This window comes from Leucopleurus acutus (assembly GCF_964270905.1).
Source record: "Leucopleurus acutus genome assembly, chromosome: 9".
Lineage (NCBI taxonomy): Eukaryota > Metazoa > Chordata > Mammalia > Artiodactyla > Delphinidae > Leucopleurus > Leucopleurus acutus.
The window spans coordinates 84,359,923-84,385,589 of NC_139144.1; the positions used below are offsets into that span (position 1 = coordinate 84,359,923).

General features: G+C 39.3%; 1 protein-coding gene and 1 pseudogene across 5 annotated transcripts in view; one reads left to right on the plus strand and one right to left on the minus strand.

Annotated features, from left to right (window-relative positions):
* Nucleotides 1-25,667, minus strand: part of GRM8 (glutamate metabotropic receptor 8) — a gene marked incomplete at both ends in the record, with an annotated part of 749,142 nt that overhangs the window by 644,493 nt on the left and 78,982 nt on the right. The gene's annotated exons all lie outside the window — the stretch shown is intronic.
* On the plus strand, nucleotides 15,238-15,789 carry LOC309966355 (chromobox protein homolog 3-like; annotated as a pseudogene). The gene has a single exon. The product of its transcript is annotated as a chromobox protein homolog 3-like (transcript).

Genomic DNA, 25,667 nt, shown 5'->3' on the forward strand with positions numbered 1-25,667 from the left:
TACAAACAATAAATGCTGGAGAGGGTGTAGAGAAAAGCAAACCCTCTTGCATTGTTGGTGGAAATGTAAATTGATACAGCCACTATGGACAACAGTATGGAGGTTCCTTAAAAAACTAAAAATAGAACTACCATATGACCCAGCAATCCCACTGCTGGGCATATACCCTGAGAAAACCATAATTCAAAAAGAGTCATGTACCACAATGTTCATTGAAGCTGTATTTACAATAGCCAGGACATGGAAACAACCTAATTGTCCACTGAAAGATGAATGGATAAAGAAGATGTGGCACATATATACAATGGAATATTACTCAGCCATAGAAAGAAACAAAATTGAGTTATTTGTAGTGAGGTGGGTGGACCTAGAGACTGTCATACAAAGTGAAGGAAGTCAGAAAGAGAAAAACAAATACCGTATGCTAACACATATATATGGAACCTAAAAGAAAGTGGTTCTGAAGAACGTAGGGGCAGGACAGGAATAAAGATGCAGACGTAGAGAATGGACTTGAGGACACGGGAGGGGGAAGGGTAAGCTGAGACGAAGTGAGATTGTGGCATGGACATATATACACTACCAGATGTAAAATCGATAGCTCGTGGGAAGCAGCCGCATAGCACAGGGAGATCAGCTCAGTGCTCTGTAACCACCTAGATGGGTGGGATGGGAAGGGTGGGAGGGAGACGCAAGAGGGAGGGGATGTGGGGATATATGTATATGTATAGCTGATTCACTTTGTTATACAGCAGTAACTAACACAAAAATGTAAAGCCATTACACTCCAATAAAGATGTTAATAAATTAATTAAGTAAGTAAGTAAATAAGTAAATAAATGATTTGTGATAATGACAATAATGACTCTCAGCATTCAGTTTGCAAGCTCCAAGCAGTCAAAAATTCATAAGACTTTGTTGGTAAAATAATATGTTCAATGATTAAGCAACATTATTATTAAGCATCAGAGTCCAACCATATAGTAGAAGCCACTTGAGTATTTAAAGCAGCACTACTATAATATACGGAATTCGTTACACAGGTGACAGGAGAGGTGAAAACCCAGAGGACAGTGATACAACCCGGAGCTTAGCACCAAGAGGAAGCCACTAGCATATAGAGAGAAGGGGGAGCGAGGTGGTAGAACCAGAGCCAGGGGCCAGGGTCACCCAATGAAAGCTGAAACCTTGGCAAGCCAGTACCCATGGGAGCTGAGCCTTCAGAGGAGACATGGCCACTGCCACAGATGATTTTCAAAGCAAAGATGGAAAGGGAGAAACAATTTGAAACCTCTCCCCTTCTCATCTGCCAACTTCCTACCAGTGTTCCCCACTGACAAAGATATACCAGAAACCAGCTGACAGGGGAGCCAAGGAAATGCAGACTGTAGGCGTCAGCCTCCTGCAATACAGGGCAAATCGGAGGATAGGTGAAGAAAGGATATAAGAGCAGGTACACTCAGGACCAGCACAGCTATACAGGTCAGGGTGAAAGCCTTCAAATTTCCAGCCCAAGACTAAAGAGATACAAATATAAAATCAAACAAATTAAGTAAATATTCTGTAACCTTAAATTTGAATTGGAAATGTCAATGCACACTGATGATTTCTTTTATTTTTAAACATGTATTTCCCAACTCTATCTACGGAAATTGCTAAATGCAATGACAATGCAGGAGTAATGAACTCTCCTGGCACTCAGACTGTGGTCTCTAAATACCATTCCCCACTGAAATAAAGCATGGCTCCTTCTAGGAATCACTGATTCTAGACATACAGAAAGATGAACCTGGGACGTCTTACTGAGCCAGAAAGCAACAACATTCTCAAGAGCTACTAGTGTTTTGGCAAAGGACACTGGAGCCAATGTGATGAAATTCCCACTGACCTAAGATGGGACAAATTTCATCAAAGAGAATAATGACTGCTGTGAATTGAACACATAAAAAGTATATAACAAACTGAAAATAAATTGAACCTGAATCTAATCAAGCCTCTATACCAAATTACCAGTTTATAGTAAACGCAGGATAGAGCAACAAGTTAAATACCATGAGAAGCAATCCATCAAATCCAAAAGGTGGAACACTCTACGGTATAAATCACAGTGTCTCCAACAAATCAGTGACATAAAAAAAGAAGAAAGAGTTAACGGACGTATCAACCAAATGCAATAGGTAGACCTTGTTTGGATATTGATTAAAACAAACCAAACATAAAAGATATTTTGGAGACGATTTGGGCAACTCAAACATGGACTGGATTTTAGATGATATTACATTAATTTTGTTCAGAGCAGAAAAGCATAACAGTGTTTTTTTTAAAAGATAAAAGGTCTTAAGACTAATTTGTAGCTATTCACCCAATAATGCCCAAAGTTGGTCTGCAAGAGCTGCGTCTGAATATTAAGAAGTGGTTCCCAAAGCTGACTCATTATCAGAATCACCTTAAACCACTTTTAAAAATTCATATTCACTGCTTTGGGGCGACATGAAACAGTTCTTCTAAATATCCTAAAAATCCTCCAGGTTTGAATATCATATTATAAAGTCAGTGGGGCTGTTTGGAGGAAAGTCCCATGTCAAGACCTTCAAGCTGAGTCATTTTTGTTTACACCACTATTTCTATACAGCCTGGAAACCTGCCCACCAAGTACAAGGTTTATCACTCGCTCTGACCAAAGTGATCTTTCTCTGAAAGTTCCTTTCAATGTAGTAAAGTAACAGTAATAATATTTACCATTTGTTGTAAGTCTCCTAGGCACTTTATGTATACTACCTCTAACTTTTGTAACAATCTTCTTAGGCGGATAGCGTCTCTTTTATAGGTAAGAAAACTGAGGCATAGAAAGTTAAATAATTGTCCTTTGATTATAAACAGTTAATGATGAAGGGCTAAGGTTTAAGCTAGAATCTGTTGGATTTCAAAGACCACATTCTTTCCATGATACTATATAACTTCCCTAAGAATAGCAGGAAAAAACTTTCCTGCCATTTATATCCTTTATATCTACATTCCTTTATATTTTCATTGAGAATTTCTTCTTCCCCAGTCAGCTGGTGGATGGCAGCTGCCACAGCAGAAGACCCAGCAAAAGACTGAGCAATAGGGACTTCCCTGGTGGTCCAGTGTTTAACACTCTGCGCTTCCACTGCAGGGGGTGCAGGTTGGAACCCTGGTTGGGGAACTAAGATCCTGCATGCCACATGGTGCAACCAAACTAAGATTATTAAAAAAAAAAAAAAAAAGCCTGAGCACCAGCTAATACCTGAGTAAAACAAAGAAACAACAAACAAGAAAAAACCCACGTGAATTAAAGTCCTATAATAACTGAATTGTTAACATTAATCATATGACTTCAAAACAACTCCTTCTTTACCATGTCTGACCTGATATATTGGAATTATTTCTTCCTAGAAATAAATGATGCATATAAAAACCGTAAGTACGTCAGAATTCATGCATGATGTATTTCATAGCAGGAACCCAGGTAAAATCAACATTTTCAAGTCCTGACATCTCTGATAAATCTATAGAATCATAGGTATAAACCAAAAACAAGGATTACGCTTTCAGTCAAAGCATAAACGAGACAATGCTTTTATTTACCTTTCTCTGCTGCAGCTATTAGCTAACAGCCTTACTTTATGAAAAAGATATTCATTTCCTTTGAACTGCTTTCCCCCACATCAAAGCAAAAGTATTCAATGTCCTTGAGAAACTAAATTGCTGGGCATAAAACCAAACTCCCTGTTCTTTACTATAATTCGAACAATCAATTTATTATACACTGAAAAAAATATGCTCATTGTTGGTTCACAATACTCGGAGTTCCCCAGGTGAGATCTGAAACTGGCCTCCATACGCGGAGAGCAAGGAGAGACCGAAGAAAGATGCAGGCTACTCCAGATTGGTAGGTGGCAGGTTTAGCAAGAAAGGGAACTTACATATGAGGCTTGTCTTGAGCAGCTGCAAGACAAGTAGATATCTGCACCATGCTAGAATCTTAAAAGTTTATATGGAGGCCTTAATGGGGTTCAGACATGTCTTCAGTCCAGATGGTCTCAATAGCACATCAATCTCTCAAGGCTGCCTCCTTGAAAGAGCTCCTAGTGTGGGAACAGCAGGCAGACGTCCATTACAAAGACAGAGGAGGAAGTGAAAAGCCTCCAACTGTCTGAGTCCAGCTCACAGGTCGACCAGTGGTCACATCCTCTCCATGACCTCCTCCAGCACTCATAAAGTTAAGTATTCACAGTAACCAAAAATCAAATTCCCAAACACTTGTGCTAAACTGCCAAAGACTTCCTTTCTCATCCTTATCCAGACACACCAAGGAACAGCTTGCCAAGAGACTAAATTTCTCAGTAAGTGAAAACTGCACATAGTAGGGGGTTTAATTCCCCGGCCACAGGAAGCTAAACCAATGAGAGAATCAATCTGAAAGACTACCCTTGGCAGCCATAAATGAAGTTATTTTCCTCTGTGCCGATATCTTCGTAGAGAGTTTATTTCTTCCTAAGCAACAGTGGACATTCACCAAGGTGACAGAGATCCTATGTCCCTCCCATAGAGCTCCTCAGTGAAGCATGGAACTTAAAAATACTTTTTAGAGCCCATATGCTTAGCACAAATCAGAATATTTTCACAGACCAACACATGTGTTTGTGGGTATCATTATTATTATTGGTTTTTTATCATTATTATCCCCCAAAAAGAGCCTGAGAGAAGAACTTGTGTGCAGATAGTTTTTTCAGCTTGTTTCCAGAAAGCAAGAAGGAGTTGGGAATGTGAGATGGAAAAGTTACAGGATGTATTATTACCTGGTTACCACTGTGGGGATCTAGATCTCTGTAGGGGACCCTCGGGAACTATAAAAAGTCTACCTTGGAATTGTCCTTCTAAATGACAGGAGTCTGGGGCATTTATTTGCCAACTTCTTACTCCATTGGTTGAGGGTTCTGCCCAATGCATTAATTCTCCCACTCTCTCTACACTAGAACATGCTCCCATGACTCTGGAGAAAGTCCTAAGCATTTAAATTCTTAACAAGTTCCCAGGTGATGCTAGTGTGGCTGGTCCTGGCACCACACTCTGAGAAGTCCCCGAAGAAAAGTCTCATGGGTGCCCACAATTCAGTCTGTCTTTGAAGTGGCCCAAGGCAACTGCCCTGCCCTCCCTTCTGTACTGGCTCACACCTGTGAATATCCAGCTCCGCCCACAAAGCCATTAGAAGGATGCTCACCACTCATGCCCCTGTGGTGGTACCCACTTCAAGAAAGCCAATGTCTCTATTCTCCTGATACACCTGAACCATGCTCTCAAGGTTCCAGGACCAACTCAGGGTCCCACTGTGTCAGCTGGGGTCCTAAGCAGATTCTAGATATACCTAGAATCTTACAAAGTTGTATAGAGCAACTTGCATTCTGTCAGGTCAAACCCAAGCAAGGGACCAAAAACAAAAGATATCATGCCACACCTTCATTAATTTTAGTCTCCTCTCTTCTCCAAAGCTCTATCCCTAACCAGAATCCCCTCCCATATTCAAGACAAGATTTCTCAAAAATAACAAAAAGTAGAAATTGGCTTGGGAACAAGATTGAAACACTAACATCTGAGCTCCTGAACTCAGCCTGTGAAAATCCCCGTGTTTGCTTCTGTCCCTTTGTTTCTATTTTGTTTTTTTTATTGAAGTATAAAAAGTATAGTTTTATAGTACAGTTGATCTACAATGTTGTGTTAATTTCTTCTGTACAGCAAAGTGATTCAGTTATACATATATAGACATTGTTTTTTCAATATTCTTTTCCATTGTGGTTTATCATAGGATATTTAATATAGTTCTCTGTTCTATACAGCAGGACCTTGTTTTTTATCCATTCTATATATAATAGCTTACACCTGCTAACCACCTCTCCTTTATCCATTCCTCTGTCGATGGACATTTAAGTTGTTTCCATGTCTTGGATACTGTGAATAGTGCTCCTATGAACTACAGGGGTGCATGTATCTTTTTCAACTAGAGTTTTGTCTAGATATATGCCCAGGAGTGGGGTTGCTGGATCATATGGTAATTTTTTTTTTTTCTTTTTTTTGCTGTATGCGGGCCTCTCACTGTTGTGGCCTCTCCCGTTGCGGAGCACAGGCTCCGGACGCGCAGGCTCAGCCGCCATAGCTCACGGGCCCAGCCGCTCGGCGGCACGCGGGATCTTCCCGGACCGGGGCACGAACCCGTATGCCCTGCATCGGCAGGCGGACTCTCAACCACTGCACCAACAGGGAAGCCCTCATATGGTAATTTTATTTTTAGTTTTCTGCAGAACCTCCATACTGTTTTCCATAGTGGCTGCACCAACTTACATTCCCAGCAACAGTGTAGGAGGGTTCCTTTTTCTCCACATCCTCATCAGCATTTGTTATATGTAGACTTTTTAATGATGGCCATTCTGACCAGTGTGAGGTGGTACCTCATTGTAGTTTTGATTTGCATTTCTCTAATGATTAGCGATGTTGAGCATCTTTTCATGTGCCTATTGGCCATTTGTATTTCTTCTTTGGAGAAATGTGTATTTAGGTCTTCTGCACATTTTTTGATTGGGTTGTTTGTTTTTTTGTTGTTGAGTTGTATGACCTGTTTGTATAGTTTGAAAATTAAGGCCTTGTCAGTCACACCGTTTGCGAATATTTTCTCCCATTCGGTAGGTTGTCTTTTCATTTTGTTTATGGTTTCCTTTGATGTGCAAAAGCTTTTAAGTTTCATTAGGCCCCATTTGTTTGTCTGTTTTTGTTTTTGTGGGAAAGTGTTGGATATTTCTATTACCTTAACTGTGGTGACGGTATCAGTTCACTTATGTCCAAACTCAACAAATTGTACACATTAGGGCTTCCCTGGTGGCACAGTGGTTAAAAATCTGCCTGCCATTGCAGTGGACACAGGTTCAAGCCCTGGTCCAGGAAGATCCCACGTGCTGCAGAGCAACTAAGCCCATGTGCCACAACTACTGAGACTGCACTCTAGAGCCCGTAAGCCACAACTACTGAGCCCACGTGCCACAACTACTGAAGCCCACGCACCTAGAGCTTGTGCTCTGCAACAAGAGAAGCCACCACAATGAGAAGCCCCCGCTCGCCACAACTAGAGAAAGCTTGGGTGCAACAACGAAGACCCAATGCAGCCAGAAATAAATAAATTTATTTAAAAAAAAATTTGTACACATTAAATACGTGCAATTCTTCATTTGTCAAGTATACCTCAATAAGGCTGTTTGTAAAATTTCCCTTATTTGTAATATATAGTAGCACAGAAACATTGATCCCTTTCCTCTAAACTTTGAGATATCTCTGGAGCAAGCTTTTGCATGATCATGGTATCGGTTATCTATTGCTGTGTAACAAACCAGCCCAAAGCTCAGTGGCTTAAAACAACAAACATTCATTGTAGTCATGAATCATTACTGTACTTAACTACTTTTGAGTTGATTTTGAAGTCTTCATGTATCTAGTAAAAAAAAAGTAGTGGATTATTATGGGCTGAATTGTGCTCTCCCAAAGAAGATATGTGGTATACTCCAATAAAGATATGTTGGATACTACCTAAGGAGACAAAAGACCTGTATTCTGAAAACTATGAGATGCTGATGAAAGAAATCAAAGAAGACACAAACAGATAGAAAGCTATACCATGTTCTTGGACTGGAAGAATAAATACTGTCAAAATGACTATACTACCCAAGGCAATCTACAGATTCAATGACATCTCTATCAAATTACCAATGGCATTTTTCACAGAACTAGAACAAATAATATTAAAATTTGTATGAAGCCACAAAAGACCCCGAATAGCCAAAGCAATCTTGAGAAAGAAAAACAGAGCTGGAGGAATGAGGCTCCCTGACTTCAGACTATCCTACAAAGCTATAGTCATCAAAACAGTATGGTATTGGCACAAAATTAGAAATATAGATCAATGGAACAGGATAGAAAGCCCAGAAATAAACCCACACACCTCTGGTCAATTAATCTATGATAAAGGAGGCAAGAGTATACAATGGTGGAAAGACAGTCTCTTCAACAAATGGTGCTGGGAAAACTTAACAGCTACATGTAAGAAAATGAAATTAGATCATTCTTTAAGACCATACACAAAAATAAACTAAAAATGGATTAAAGACCTAAATGTGAGACCAGACACTATAAAACTCCTAGAGGAAAACAAAGGCAGAACACTCTCTGACATAAATCGCAGCAGTATCTTTTCTGACCCATCTACCAGAGTAATGGAAATAAAAACAAAAATAAGCAAATGGGACCTAACTAAACTCAAAAGCTTTTGTACAGCAAAGGAAACCATAAATGAAACGAAAAGACAACCCACAGATTGGGAGAAAATATTTGCAAATGATGTGACCAAAAAAGGATTAGTCTCCAAAATTTACAAATAGCTCATTCAGCTTAATAACACCAAAACAAACAACGCAGTCAAAAAATGGGCAGAAGACCTAAATAGACATTTTTCCAAGGAAGACATACAGATGGCCAAGAGGCACACGAAAAGATGTTCAACATCGCTAATGCTGAATGATTAGAAATGCAAATCAAAACTACAATAAGATATAACCTCACACCAGTCAAAAAGGTTATCATCCAAAATCCACAAACTATAAATGCTGGAGATGATGTGGAGAGAAGGAAACTTTCCTACACTGTTGGTGGGAATGTAAATTGGTAGAGCCACTATGGACAACAGTATGGAGGTTCCTCAAAAAACTAAAAATAGAACTACCATATGACCCTGCAATCCCACTCCTGGGCTTATATCCAGAGAAGAATATGGTCCGAAAGGATACATGCACCTCAATGTTGATTGCAGCACTGTTTACAATAGCCAAGACATGGAAGCAACCTAAATGTCCATCGACAGAGGAATGGATAAAGAAGATGCAGTACATATATATAATGGAATATTACTCAGCCATAAAAAAGAATGAAATAATGCCATTTGCAGCAACATGGATGGACCTAGAGATTGTCATACTAAGTGAAGTAAGTCAGACAGAGAAAGAGAAATATGATATGATATCACTTATATGTGGAATCTAAGAAGAAGTGATACAAATGAACGTATTTACAAAACAGAAACAGACTCACAGACTTAGAGAACGAACTTATGGTTACCGGGGGGAAGAGCAGGGGAAGGGATAGTTAGGGAGTTTGGGATTGTGGGATTGACATGTACGTACTTCTATATTTAAAAAGGATAACCAACAAGCACCTACTGTATAGCACAGGGAACTCTGCTCAATGTTATGCAGCAGCCTGGATGGGAGGGGAGTCTGCAGGAGAATGGATACATGTATATGTATGGCTGAGTAGTTTTGCTGTGCACCTGAAACTATCACAACATTGTTAATTGGCTATACTCCAATATAAAATAAAAAGTTTAAAATATTCAAAAATCAATTAATTAATTAATTAATTTTCAAAAGAAGTTATGTTGGAGTCCTAGATCCAAGGTCCTGACTCCCAGTACCTAAGAATGTTATCTTATTTGGAGATAGGGCCTTTATGGAAGTTAAAGTTAAAATGAGGTCATTAGGGTTGGCCCTAATCCAACTTGACTGGTGTACTTATAAAAAAGGGGAAATTTGAACACAGAGACAGACAGGCCTAGAAGGAAGATGATATGAAGAGACATGCAGGCGGGGAAAAGATGACTATCTAGAAGCCTTTGGGAAAATCAAGAACTCACTGCTAAGTACATTTACTCACAGAAAGTTTCCTTTCTTGAGAAAAAAATGAGTGAGAAAATATCTACAATTTTGCAATAGATAAAGTTGTTCAACACTTCAAAGACCAATTTAAAACAATCACATCTTGCTACAGATCTCACCTCCATGAAATACCACCTCAACTTGACAAACTACCACTACATAAATTCCAATGGGCCTGATTTAGCCTTAAAACCTGCTGTGGGGCTCCCCTGGTGGCACAGTGGTTGAGAGTCCGCCTGCCGATGCAGGGGTCACGGGTTCGTGCCCCGGTCCGGGAGGATCCCACATACCGCGGAGCAGCTGGGCCCGTGAGCCATGGCCGCTGAGCCTGCGCGTCCGGAGCCTGTACTCCGCAACGGGAGAGGCCACAACAGCGAGAGGCCCGCGTACAGAAAAAAAGAAAAACAAAACAAACAAAAAAAAAACCCTGCTGTGATTCAATGAACGAAGTGTGAGAACCAAGTGGGATTATTTCAAGAATAAAGTAAAACATTTGCTATCAAAGGTAAATGGAGCTGAAATAGAATTCACATTATAAAAAAAGTCAAAACAATTTTAAGAAGAAAAAATAAAAAATAAAATGCAATATTATTCAGCTTGTTACCATAATATTTTGAAACTTTATAACTGTCAGAGCAACGCTCATGACATTTCCTGGTCTGTTAACTGATCAGCATTTTATTACCTATGGGGAAAAAAAAGAAACAACTTTAAGCTCTTAACTATAAAATGCAGGCAAAAGAATGGCAGGATGAGTAGACAGGGAAGAGCAGGGCAGCAGGCTGGGGTGGGGACAGTTTCCCAGGGAGGCGAAGCATCATGTGCAAAGCCTCACAACAGAGATTTCTTGAGCCTGTGTTTGTATTTTACATAAATGGAATCATACAATAGGTTAAAAAAAATGCAGGCAAGATATAAATCTTCTAGATATATAAAATATTTCAGCTAATTGAAGAGTCTATCCAAATTTCAGCTAGCTTTCCTCTGGGTCTGTTACACAGAGGTCTGAACTTTCACAAAGACCTTGTAACAGGCTAACATTTCTTACAAACTTCAGGAAAAAAAATTTTTTTTTAATACTAAATGTATGACCAGTGAAGAAATATAATGTGATTAAAATTTAATAGGCAAGGGGATTTTTACATTTAACTCATCAGTGGTACTTACCTGTTGTATTAAAGAAAATCACCGATTCAGATTAAGAAGATGCTTGGTTGTGTTGGGGTTTATGTATTTGTCATCCGTTCTTTAATGGAGAAGTTTACTCAGTAAATTAATATGTTGGAACCATTTTTAGAAAACAGTATTTAACCGATTTAAAAGAGAAAAACTATTTTGAAAAATCTAAGCATGCCCATTTCCATATAAATAAATGTGAACATTATGTAAAACTAATTATAAATCAATTTTTTAGCTGTTCATCAAAGCAGGTCCACAGAAATCTCTAACTGAAAAAATTCCAAGCAATTCCTTTTAGGCATTGTTTGAGCTATTACAGATGTTTGAAAATAACAAAACTAAATTTAAAATATTCATAATAATAAACAAGACAAAAAAGACAACCCTCGGGCTTCCCTGGTGGCGCAGTGGTTGAGAGTCCGCCTGCCGATGCAGGGGACACGGGTTCGTGCCCCGGTCTGGGAAGATCCCACATGCCGCAGAGCGGCTATGCCCGTGAGCCATGGCCGCTGAGCCTGCGCATCTGGAGCCTGTGCTCCGCCAACGGGAGAGGCCACAACAGTGAGAGGCCCGCGTACCGCAAAAAAAAAAAAAAAAAAAAAGACAACCCTCAGAATGGGAAAAAATATTTGCAAATGAAGCAACTGATAAGCGATTCATCTCCAAAATATACAAATAGCTCATGAGCTCAATATCAAAAAAACAAACAACTCAATCCAAAAATGGGCAGAAGATCTAACTAGACATTTCTCCAAAGAAGTCACACAGATGGCCAACAGGCTCATGAAAAGCTGCTCAACATCACTAATTATTAGAGAAATGCAAATCAAAACTACAATGAGGTATCACCTCACACCGGTCAGAATGGCCATCATCACAAAATCTACAAACAATAAAAGCTGGATAGGGTGTGGAGAAAAGGGGACCCTCTTGCACTGTTGGTGGAAATGTAAATTGATACAGTCATTATGGAGAACAGTATGGAGGTTCCTTTAAAAACTAAAAGGAGAACTACCATGTGACCGAGCAATCCCACTACTGGGCATATAACCTGAGAAAATCATAATTCAGAAAGACACCTGCACCCCAATGTTCATTGCAGCACTATTTACAGTAGCCAGAACACAGAAGCAACCTGAATGTCCACTGACAGATGAATGGATAAAGAAGATGTGGTACATATATACAATGGAATATTACTCAGCTGTAAAAAAGGAATGAAACTGGGTCATTTGTAGAGATGTGGATGGACCTAGAGACTGTGATACAGAGTGAAGCAAGTCAGAAAGAGAAAAACAAATATCGTATATTAACGCATATATGTGGAATCTAGAAAAATGGTACAAATGAACCTATTTTCAGAGCAGAAATAGAGACTCATGCGTAGAGAGCAAACATATGGACACCATGGGGGGAAGGAGGGGGTGGGATGAATTGGGAGATTGGGATTGACATATATACACCACTATGTATAAAATAGATAACTAATGAGAACCTGCTGTATAGCACAGGGAACTCTCTACTCAGTGCTCTGTGGTGACCTAAATGGAAAGGAAATCCAAAAAAGAGGGGATATATGTATACATATAGCAGATTCACTTCACTGTACAGCAGAAACTAACACAACATTGTAAAGCAACTATACTCCAATTTTTTTTAAAAAACCATTCCTGCCCACAATAAAAAAATATTCGGGACTTCCCTGGTGGCACAGTGGTTAAGACTCCACACTCCCAATGCAGGGGGCCCATGTTTGATCCCTGGTCAGGGAACAAGATCCTACATGTCACAACTAAGAGTTCACCTGCCACAACTAAGGAGCCAGCAAGCTGCAACTAGGTGCCTGCCTGCCACAACTAAGACCCAGCACAACCAAATAAATTAAATAAATATTTTTTTAAAATATTCATAATGAAGGCTTTTTACTAATTCCAACTGAGCTTTCCCCACTCTTCCTTCCAGAAGTGACTTTGTTCTGCAGCTTTGGATGGGACTGGTCTGAGGGAATAGATGAGAATTATCCACTTTGAAAGTCAGATTTGGGAGATAAAGAATGAATAGGTAATTTATTTTTCAAAAAATGAACCAAGTATAAGACTGTTAGGAAGTATTAGGCAAAGAGACTCTTTTACATTCATCTAGAATTGTTGTTCTTATTCCCAAGGAGAATTTAAATAGGATAAGATAGGCCATTTTTCCCACCTGGCTAGCTCCAAGGAGGTTGCCCCTCTCTGACAAATAACAGGGGAAATACCCAACACTGAACCCTTATCTCGGTAGACAGTAACTTCTAGAGAGTGAGGATTAGTTCTTTCTCCTATTCAAACTAACTACATCTTGCACAGTGCTGTGCACATCACAGGAATTCCTCAAAAGTTCGGTGAATTCCATTGAAAAACTAAGATTATTCACTAACCTTAGCTTCTTCAATGTCAAAGTATAAAGACAGAATCAGATAAGAGCACTGAATTCTAAATTAATTCAGTAAGAGTCATAAATTATGAAGTGCTTCCACCAATATATGGTTAAGTCAGGGGACCTACTTTTAAAATGACTTAGTTATTAAAAGACAAAAATAACACAAATGTCATAGAATTTTCAAAGGAGCTTTATCATTTGTATAACTTGCTAGAATTGGGGTTATCAAATTTAATATGAACAGCTTTCATCAAATTTGTATTTAATGAATGCAGCTGTGAAATGGGCAAATCCAATATACTGCAAACAGCCCAACTCTTACTTCGTTCCACAGATATGATTTACCCTTAACAGCCAGAAGCATCACTTCAAATAGTTTGTGTTATGGCAGAATGGATTATGTCGTATTCATTCTACCTACAGGAAGGAAGCTAACATCCATGATAGCAGCATTCAACTGTGTGTTACAAAGCACAACCCAGCAGAACGTTTATAACATAAAATGTGAAGATATTTAAAACATAAACTTTGTAGGTTGTGGCAGACCAGAGCCTTCTCTCTTTCCACTAAAGGGATATATTTTTGATTCAAGTCTTTCAAATCCTAGGACCTGAGATCAGCTACAAAACTTACCCAGGACTGTGGAAAAATGTGTCAGCCTCTGCTTTGTACTCCTAAGACTCAACTCACCATCTCTATAAACATGTACATACACAAGCATGGACGTTTCTACAAAGAGCAAATTTATCATTCATTTAACGTGGAGGATGCATCTGCAATTGAGAATGTAATGGACATTCACATTTCTTCCTCCAGATAAATGTGTACTACGCAGTAAAGCTCCAGTTGAGAAGGCTATGAGTTCTAGTTCTCCTTTTTAATATTTCACTCCTGAGAAAATTCTCCATCACATATAAGCAATTTCTAAAATATTCGCAATCTAAGGAGGTTTCCAGATGTACCTGGAAAAATTAACAATTGCATACCAGTTTGACAGACGGTATACAAGAATTAGATCAGAGGGTAAAAGTCACAGCATTCCAATGCAAAGAGGTTTCAAAGTCATTCAGACGTCCAAGTTCAAATCTCAGTTCTGAAAACAAAAACTAGCTGCCTGATCTTAAACAACTTAATCTTGCGAAACCTCGTTTCCCTCATGTGAAAAGTGGGGATAAAAATAGGACCGCTGTGGGAGCTGAAGTTTACACACACACCACACATGCCACGTCTCCAGCACAATCCCATGATCAGGCACTGCATGATATGTAGCTGTACATGCATAATACCACGTGGACACTCTATAGCTGTCCCTACGTCCTATTTCCCACATTAAACAGGCATTACCTGCTCATGTTCTCTCCTCCTTTCTGCATTAGGGACCATTACAGGCAGAAGCTGTGTCATATTCAATTCTGTAACTGCAGGATCTGACACACACCTGGCATATTGTGTAAACCAGTCAACTGCTACTTATGTTTGGCGAGAGCAGCTGGCTCCTCATATATGTTAACATATTTTATCAAGTAAGTCAAATGAAAAATGAAGTGCTCATTCTTAACCTATTAAACTTTCTCCTTCTGTTTTTGTTAAATTTACATAGGTGGTCTCTTATTTAGCTGTAACAATCAGCTGCTGATTTTCTATTTAAAATGTGAAACTTGAAGTTCCCCCATTGTTTCACCATCGTGGGGTTCATCTGGGTACCATTCCAAAAATTTAATTTGCTTTGTTATTAAAAAAAAAATACTAGCCCAGCCCCGTCCACCTTGATGTGGCTGGAGGCGCGCAGGGCCTGGGACACCACAGACCTGGGACCCAGAGCAGCTCAGAGGCAGTGAATAATAACAGCTCTTCAAGTCTGCAATTAAAAATGGCCTCCAATAAAACTACATTGCAAAAAAACGGGAAAGAAACAGAATGCAAAGAGTAAAAAAGTCGAAGAGGCAAAACCTGAAGAATTTGTGGTAGAAAAAGTACTGGACCGACGTGTAGTGAATGGGAAGGTGGAGTGTTTCCTGAAGTGGAAGGGATTTACAGATGCAGACAATACTCGGGAACCCAAAGAAAATTGAGATTGTCCAGGGTTGACTGAAGCATTTCTTAATTCTCAAAACGCTGGTAAAGAAAAAGATGGAACAAAAAGAAAATCTTTATCTGACAGTGAATCTGATGATAGCAAATCAAAGAAGAAAAGAGATGCTGCTGATAAACTAAGAGGTTTAGCCAGAGGTCTCGACCCAGAGCGATAACTGGTGCCACAGACAGCAGTGGAGAATTCATGTTTCTCAGGAAATGGAAAGATTCAGATGAGGCGGACTTGGTGATGGCAAAGGAGGCAAATATGAAGTGTCCTCAAATTGTAATTGCTTTTTATGAAGAGAGACTAACTTGGCATTCTTGTCCAGAAGATGAAGCTCAATAATTGTCTGCATTGCTTTTTATATACATTTATATATATATATATATATATATATATATATATATATATAAAATCTAGGTCTTGGTTTTTTGATTTATTAGTGTGAAGAAATAACTACATTCTAATGAAAATCAAATTTGATATGTTCGTTTTGAAGTAGTATTGGGGAAGTTGTTGGGTTTTGGGGTTTTTGGGGGGGGGGGGCTTTGGTTTTTTTTTGCATCTGTACCACTGGTTACTTTGAACAAATAAAAGCTTTCTGTAGTTGCTTCCTTTAGCAGAAAAGAACATTTGATACCACGGTATATTATTTCCTCTGCATTAGAGAACAGCTTTTCTAAATGTTGGGGAAAATCTCCATAGTCATTACTCAATCAGAATTCAGAATTTGCATTTAACTCATATATGTCTAAGGACCTTTCTGGGTTTTTTTGTATGTGTATACATAAAATACATATGTAAATGGTTTGGGGGATTTTTGGTTATTGTTTAAATACATTTACCAAAACAAAAACAGCCTTTCACAGCCATGGATAAGCCCATGTTTCTGGGATTCTATCATTTTAAGCAATATAAGAAATCACGTTCAACTTAAATTGAAAATTTAAGTCTTAACCTTTCAAATTAAATAATTTTGTAATTAATTAGGCAAATTAATGTAAGTAATTTAAATTGGATTTTTTTTTTTTTTTCGGTCCGTGGGCCTCTCACTGTTGTGGCCTCTCCCGTTGTGGAGCACAGGCTCCGGACGCGCAGGCTCAGCGGCCATGGCTCACGGGCCCAGCCGCTGTGCGGCATGTGGTATCTTCCCAGACCGGGGCACGAACCCGTGTCGCCTACATCGGCAGGCGGACTCTCAACCACTGTGCCATCAGGGAAGCCTCAAATTGGATAATTTTTTAAAGCAGCCCTATCAGAATTTGCATCCATATCTACCGTCATATAAATGCAGTTTTATATGCAAAACCCCTGAAAGGAAAATGTTATCACTGTCAATAAATGACACCCAAATGAAAAAACGAGAAAAATTCTGGTATGTTTTAATTAGCCAAGCAAGACTTAGTTAAATGGACATTTAAAGCTTCCTTTTGGAAAACCATTCCTTTATAAGAAGTTGAAATCCCTGTGCTGTATTTACTGAAAGACTGTGATACATGGAATGTCTCAGACTTGTTAATGGAAACCTAATCAGATGGTTAGAGACGTTGGCAATTTAGGATCTGCAGGAATAAATGAGTGAACAAACTTTTCTAATCTAAACTTGACCTGCATGTTTTTTCAAACTTTACCCCAACCCATTCCTTACACGTAGGCTCAATCTTCTCCGTATTTTGGGTTACTGGTTCAGCAGAAGTCAGGAAAAACCATAACTTTGTAGTAATCAGAATGTTATTCAACTGTATATTGTTTACTTTATGGTAAATAGTGGTGAACAGTGGTCAATAAATAGTTTTATATTCAAAAAAAAGATACTAATAGAATTGTAGGTCTTGAACACAGGTGAGTTTCTTTTTGTGATTCAAAATGAAACAAACTTTCTGGGTAAAAACTTAAATAGCTGATTTCTGCCTAGTGGAAAGATTCCCTGTTTACAGTTCTTTGCTAAAAAGGAAAGAAATGAAAATATTTTTGCCAGATTGTAAGCCCATAGGCAAGTTACAGATTAGAGTTTGCACTAATTGCTCAAGCTCATTTCTTTTTCAAAAAGGAGATCCTAATTTTTAACAACTTGACAAGATTACAGCAACCTATTTGGTACAACTCAGATTATTTTCATATTTCCTCTTTTTCTTGCTCCAACTGGTGGCCAATCTCAGTCAGAAGTCTAAGCAGCACCTCCAGTCTCCTCTCCACAAAGTGTGCCAGAAACAAGTAGCACAGAAGAGGTACCACCACCCTTAATTTGAACCTTTGTGATACCCTCAGTCCACAACTGCAAAGCTCGTCTTCGATTTACCTTTTCCAAGCAAATAAACCATGTAATCTAATTCCACCCCACCCCCCCAACCTCACATCCATTCTCCTTTTGATACATTTTTCTCTTTGTTTTTTATTTGTTTGTTTGTTTTTAATACAATGAGTCCCATATACCCAGAGTCATCCCTCAGTATCCGTGGGGAATTTGTTCCAGGACCTCTGTGGATACCAGAATCCGCAGATGCTCAAGTTCCTTATATAAATGGCATAGTACAGTCAGCCCTCCATATTCCTGGGTTCTGCATCTGCGGATTCAACCAAATGAATTGAACTGTGGTTGGTTGAACCACCCGATGCAGAAGCAGTGGGGGCAGAGGGTCCACTGCTTTTCCTACTCACTGGATCTAGTAGAGCATCAAATAAGTAAGCAACCTGCAGAACCTTTATGTTCCCTGCAGGGAGCCTGAAACCTGTGTTTTCACAAGCCCTCCAGGTGGTCCTGACATGCGCCCAAGGTTGGAAACCTCTGCTCCAGCCTTTCAGGATGGGGCTCAGACTGGCAGATATTTTTCATGACTTTTTGTTCTTATAAACATACTGAAGATCCCCAATCATCTGACTGTTCCCAGGGCCAGGATTTGAGTGACTTAATGTTTAAGTACAATTCTGATAGAAGTCACAACATTTCCATTTCATAATAACTAATGTTTGGGTGAATAAAGTCTTTGTCTCTTGGAATTTGAACTACCTCACTACAGATTCTTAAATTTTATTTGTATCACACACATCCACACGCAACCAAGGCAATTTGAAGGAGAAACCCAAAGGAAAAAAGGCAAAACATCTGTCTTTAGTGGGGAAAGCATTGCAGAGGGTCCAAAAGCCCTACCTACCTGAAACCCAACTCTCAGCTCACTCTCTCTAACAATGAGAAAATCGGAATGGAGAATATGGACGGTTCAGTGCAAGTAGCAGTAACATATATGTTGTTAACAACATATATGTTGTTACATATATCAACATATATGTTGATAACAAAAACAACATTTATTTTGTCCTTACTGACATAGGCACTTTGTCAAATGAGCCACGTGTATTATTTAATCCTCACAACAACTTTTCCCATTTCACAGATAAGGAAACTGAGGCACAGAGATGTTAAGCAACCTGCCCAAGGTCTTAGAGATCTTAAGTGGCAGAGCTGGGACCCCACAATCTAGGTTTCTCTGACTTCAAGCTCCATAAACTCTTAACAGCTTTGCTGTGCTGACTTCCAGCCCATCAGCCCAGATTTGGTGGACAATGGGAAAATAACTTGATGGTGCGTTATCTAGAAACCTCTCCCATGGACTGAACACTGCAGTTTGGATGCCTAGTCTGTCTCACAGACCTATTGAGGGGCTCATTTTCCTCCTTCCCCACGAGAAAGATTACAAAGTATAACCTGAGTACATCAGGCCTTGAGGCAAACTCTACCATTCACTGTAACTCACAATAGTCACATCAACATGGTACCATCTTGAATATCAGAAAGGACACAGTATGAGCAAACTGCCTGATAATCAAGTCTAAATAGACTTACAGGTTGAGAAGTAATCCTGGCATATATTCTTCAAGCAATATTTACTCACTGCAGAATAATGAATTTAAGTTTCAGCTTTGGAATCCGTTGCTTGTTTTAAATGTACCAGACCGTCTTGAGATAATTATCAACCCCTCCTCAGCGCTCCCCACTGCAAGTGCTTCAACACTATTATCTTGCCTCATCTACACACTGAATCTCTGTAGCTCGTGGAAAGCCTGTGTCAGAGTAGATCAAGACTGAGGCACTGGGCAGAAGTTCGTGGAAAAAAAGACACAAGTCCTTAACTTTAGGCTCCTTCCATCAGAAGTAAGAAAGAGGGCAGACCTTAAAGTGGCTGGCAAAGTCAAGTGACCTTTATAAACACACTACACAAGATCCCATAGACGCCAGCCCACAACTGGGACAGCTGGCCACTCGCGCTGTTAGAGCAGGTTCCCTCCCAGGTCCACAGAGAAACGTCCAGATGCTCCAGTGGCTGCCCCCACTCTGCTTGAATCTTGAGGGCAAAATGCTCCTAGTATACTTCCTTTATACATACTTCCTCTCTGGTAGAGTCACAGTTTGCCAACAACAAAGGTAGAACTAATTTATGTACACACCGAAATACATTTCGTTGCTCATACAAATTCAGTATTCAATCAAGACAGTATAGTAGTAATCTTACTCTATTTCCAGTTTCCTCAGTCTGCACTAATGACATTTTGGACCAGATAATTCTTTGCTGTGAAGGGCTGTCCTGTGCATGGTAGGTTTAGCAGCATCCCTGGCCTCTACTCACTAGATGCCAATAGCAAACCCTTTCCCCAAGTTGTAACAACCAAAAAATATCTCTGGGAGAGCAAGTCACCCCTAGCTAAGAATCACTGCTCTATTTGCTCAATTTGTCCCATTTGTCTCTAAAAGGCAAAAGTAATACTTCTGTACTACAAAGCAACTGTTTTAAAAGATATTTCATATACCCTGTGACTGTCAGTCTCTGTGATTCTCTGATGATTATTCAGACATCCAAGTGGCCTGCCTTTCTTATTCTGGCATTGTTACTGTATTAAAATTCCCTTGGCTCAAGCGCCAGACCCTGCCTGGTTTCTATCTCTCCACCTTCCTTTTCGGACAACCTGAGACCCCTGAATTCCACCCAGCTTTAGACACACCTCCAACTTTGTCTCTCAAGGACTGATCTTTTTTTTTTTTCTGAGTTATATAATAATATATTTATTGAGTATATACAGTGCACCAAGGACGGTTTGTTTTGTTTTGTTTTACATCTTTATTGGCGTATAATTGCTTTACAATGGTACGTTAGTTTCTGCTTTATAACAAAGTGAATCAGTTATACATATACATATGTTCCCATATCTCTTCCATCTTGCGTCTCCCTCCCTCCCACCCTCCCTATCCCACCCCTCTAGGCGGTCACACAGCACCGAGCTGATCTCCCTGTGCTATGCGGCTGCTTCCCACTAGCTATCTACCTTACGTTTGGTAGTGTGTACATGTTCAAGGACTGATCTTGATTTGGCAAGGAGGGATACTAGCCTAATGTTCTCATAATCAATTTCCTGTTACTCCCACTATTTGTCATTAAACCACATCCTGGTGATCCAGTTTTGAAAACCAGGCATGTGCCTTGAACTGGGAACAAAGTCCCCACTCACCATTCAATGTTGATAATCCAAGCTGTGTCTTATACTTTTATAATTGGTCTCATGATGCCACGATCCTCTAGAGCCAGGACCCTAAATTATTCTTGCAGTCCTGCCTCAGAATCTGTGACTATCTGTACGCTCATGGAATCGTTAGCCCAATATTATTTTGTCTGCTCCTTGGAATTTCAAATATCACCTGTTTTGATGTTGGCCGTCACTGAGCTTCTACGACAATCAACACATGCTCATTTGACCTTGTTACACCTACAAGATGCCAATGACTGTACTAGGCTGCTACCATCCACGATTTCATCAGCTCTCTGGACACAATCCTCAGTCTGTCAGTCTCGTTCTGTAACCCTGTTGCCCCCTCCCCAGTGCCCATCCCACGCACGCAATTGCAGGGGGTGTCCAGATCCAAGTCTTTGCTCATGAGATGGTTGTTACCCTAGCTAGGCTATGGCACTCAGACCAAGACTGGATACTGGAATTAATATTTGATTAGCTCTTCTAGGTAGTTCACTCGATTATACTTAAACCTTAAGCCAGAATATTGCTTTTCCAGTTACATCATCCAGAAAGGGGTGGAGCTTAGATAACGAACAGAAACAGGATCTCCAGTGCTCCCTCACAATGAACGTTACATTTGGGTACATAATCCTTTTTTTTTTTTTTTTGTGGGGGTGGGGTACGCGGGCCTCTCACCTTTGTGGCCTCTCTCGTTGCGGAGCACAGGCTCCGGACGCGCAGGCTCGGCGGCCATGGCTCACGGGCCCAGCCGCCCCGCGGCATGTGGGATCTTCCCGGACCGGGGCACGAATCCGTGTCCCCTGCATCGGCAGGCGGACTCGCAACCACTGCGCCACCAGGGAAGCCCCATAATCCTTTTTACTCCCACATATTTTCTCAGGAAAGGAAAGCCTTTTGCAATTCTCCCTCCAATCAAAAGGCTTAATTGCCTCAATTCCTTTACCTCATCTCCCACCTTCTTCATAACTACAGGAAGTATAAAACGTAAGCACAAATAACTCAGAAAGAAATGAGAAACAAAAATAAAAAGACTTTAAAAGTGTCGAAATCCTCCCAGTAATTAATTTTCACTTAAATATCTTCAGGGACTAAAAGTCTGCTCATTATGAAGGGAAACTTAATGGGTCACTCCTTCCAATCTTCTGCCTTTATGGAGAGAGGCGTCCAAACCATTCAAATCAGGCGTTGACCCTGGCTAGGCAACAGCACTACCCACAGTTAAAAATTATGTTTTTATGAGCTTCACAAAGACAAGACCCATTAGAGTGCAGCAAATACTTTCAGAACTTCCCAGTAGCTGGGCCAGAATCCTCAATACTACTCGGCTTATTCTACCAGCCCGCGGCAAGCTAGTGCAGGGACTAGGGAAACACACAAGCTAAATGAAGGCACTAGGACAGCAAGAAAGATAAGTCTCAGTGACACAAGCCTATTTACACATAAAGCCAATTGCTCCCAGTGACAAGCAGTGTTTTTCAAATTGCAGATCATAACCCAAAGCACTGGAAAGAACGACCTATTAAGGCTCTCTCCCCAGTGAATGCACTGAAATTAACTAATAGGTCTTGACTGCAATTTTTTTCTTTTTAGGAATGGAATAGAAAATTTCAGAATGCATTACAAGCAAATAGTAACGGTAAAAATGTTTCATGAAACTTTTTTCATAGGTAGATGATAGATAGGTAGATAGACAGATAGATAGATAGATAGATAGATAGATAGATAGATAGATAGATAGAGACAGACGTTCAACAGCTATTAACTGAGCACCTACAATGCACCAAGTGCTTTTCTAGACAGATACACCAATGACTAAAACAGATAAAAATTCTTGTGGTGCTTATACATAACATTTTAGACAGAAATGTAAGATGGATTTCTTAGTGTAAGTCATAGATTTTTTTTAAGTTTGAAAGACACTATTTATAATACAGAGGTGCCCAAGCATCTTCCCTACCACTCCATCAAGACAGACCCACCCAGTAATTGCCCAGCCACTCTGGGAAGCCCCAGACAGGAATGAAGTGGAAGGAATAGCCCAAATCATCCCCCCTCCCCGCTTGCAAATCCGCCTTCAAGGTCAAGCCTGTCTTCTTGAAGCCATTCTCTGTTTGCTCTGTTTTGCATCTTCCCCTTTAATTTTGTTTCTTTCCCACAGTTCTAATAAGATAAGCCTCTTGAAAGGGAATGAAAACAGCTAAATGAACCAGTTCTCAGTGGATATCCTCTAGAAGTGTAACAGGTGGAGAAGTTCTGTTTATATTTTTATTAAATATTAACTACTAGTAACAGGCAAAGCATCGAAATTGTGACAGCAGATTCTCTTTAACCCATTAAACAACATATCTACATATATTCTCCCTAAATTTCTTCAGAAACATCCTAATAGGTATTAACTAGGGTCCAATCTGATACTTCTCAACATAATGATTTGCTTATTTAATCTGAAGCCGCCATAGCTCACACTTAGTGGTTCTCCAGGATGAGCCCAACGTTGTGCTATGTGCCTCGTCTTTCATCTTCACAATGATCCGCTGAGGGCAGAATTATTATCTGCCTTCTGTAAGAGAAGATGTTAAAGCTTCTAGAAGTTAAGTAATTTGTCCAGGATCATTCAGCTAGTAAGTGGCAGAGCTCAAATTTTAACAAATGCCATATAGCTCCACAAAATGACTGACTGTATATCCATTAAGGGCAGAAGGTTTATTATGTATGAAAAAAATGTAAACTCTGCTCAGAAAACTTACTCTACAAGCCTCTGCTTCCCCTGACTTGCTCTTAATCATTCTTTACTATTTTCATAATCATTAATAAAGTCTATAAATAAACAAACCATTAGGTTTAGAACTGAAGTGTCAGCACAAGTACTTTTTCCTTCCTTCAGTGCAGTAGGTTTAAACATGTGGTTGCTCAAAATATTGTGACATTTCTCGCACTAACCCCTTTTAATCACCATAAGGATAGTGGGAGGATAAGAGGACAGACTCTGGGTCCAGAATGTGTGGTCTCAACTACCAGCCCCACAATTTATATGAAGCTTATATACAGCTGTATAGCCTTGGGAAAACCGTGCCTCAGTTCCCTCATCTGTAAAATGAAAATAATAATAGTATTTACCTAGGAGGTTATTTTGAGGGTTAAATGAGATACCATAAGCAATGCACTTAGAACTGTGTAGACACTGAATAAACGCTATGTATTTGTTATCCTTACGATTATTACTTCCTAAGAAGCACTAGCTCATCTCATTCTACTAAGCATTAACGTCTTGGAGTTTATCAAGAAAAAACTAACCGATTCACTTTGTTATAAAGCAGAAACTAACACACCATTGTAAAGCAACTGTACTCCAATAAAGATGTTTAAAAAAATCCCAACAGGAATAAAAACAAAAAGAAAGAATGTGTATTTTGTTTTTGAGTGACGTGTATATTGTTTTTGAGTGAAGTATTGTATAAACGTCAATTAGATCCAGCTGGTTGGTGGTGGAGTTCAGTTCTGTATCCTTGTTGATTTTCTGCCTACTACTATCAATTACTGAGAGTGGAATATTAAAGTCTTTGATTATAATTGTGAAAAAAAAAAAGAGTAAGTTCTGGGTGGTGGGGAAAAGAAATCAATCATTAAACTTGAAACTCTGTCAAGACAGAGAATTATGTCTGTTCCATCATCTGTCCCTTCATTCCCCAGTTGCTTGAGTTGCTGAAAGGTGCACAGTAGATGCTATTGCCTAATTTATGCTGTTTTTGGAAAGCATTACACTTCATAACTTATTTGAAAAGGAACCATTTTGTTTTAATGCTGATATATGAGATCTCTTCGCTTTGCAAAACACAACCAGCATGTTTATTTACTGAACAAAGGTCAGTACCATAAGTTTGTATGAAAAGAGAAATCATAACCATTGTCAAAAGAAGATTCAAACCAATTTTGCAGCAAAGGTCTATATGTTGTTTTTAACAACTGTCTCAAATGTTGGTCAAATGAAAAGGTCAAGTGTACATCAATATAAAAGAATATAAAGGTCCTCACTATCCCTTAGCCTGTTCCTTAGTGAGGCAAAAACACATTTAAAGTGCATCTCCTCATAATCAATTTCTTTACTTACAAATGTCATTCTGAATGGACATTTTACAGCTGATTAATTTTTGTCCCTTTTTCTCACATGCAAATATAAGACCAAAATGCATACTTCTGGTAGATTTCCTTCCTGCTGATTCAAGTGCTGATTTCCTACAGATCTGCTATCTATAGCCCTGGCAGAAAAATGATCTTTCAATCTATGCTGCCATGTTGCTTAAATATATTCATCTCTTCTCTTCCAAAATATTTAAGGTAAGTGAACAACTAAACATCTGATTGTAGAAGGTAGATAACATTGTCATTGCCTTCGTCAAAAAGTCAACATATTAAATATGCTGCACATACAAATGTACTCAGTTAACATTTTAATTAAGGATAACAAACAATAATTAAACAGATGACATTTTAATTAATTTTCTCAACTGTAAATAGCCTGATGGAAATTATTGTTAAATCTGATTTAAATATTTCTCCTTGCAAAAACAGTGACCTCAAACTACCCATGATCAAAAACGTTTCCCTCTTATGTACTTATATGGTCACAATGTCGTAGCCATAAATAAATTTCCAAGTAAAGTTTCTCAGTGTTATCAACCCTGTTCTCTTCACTTGGTATGCAA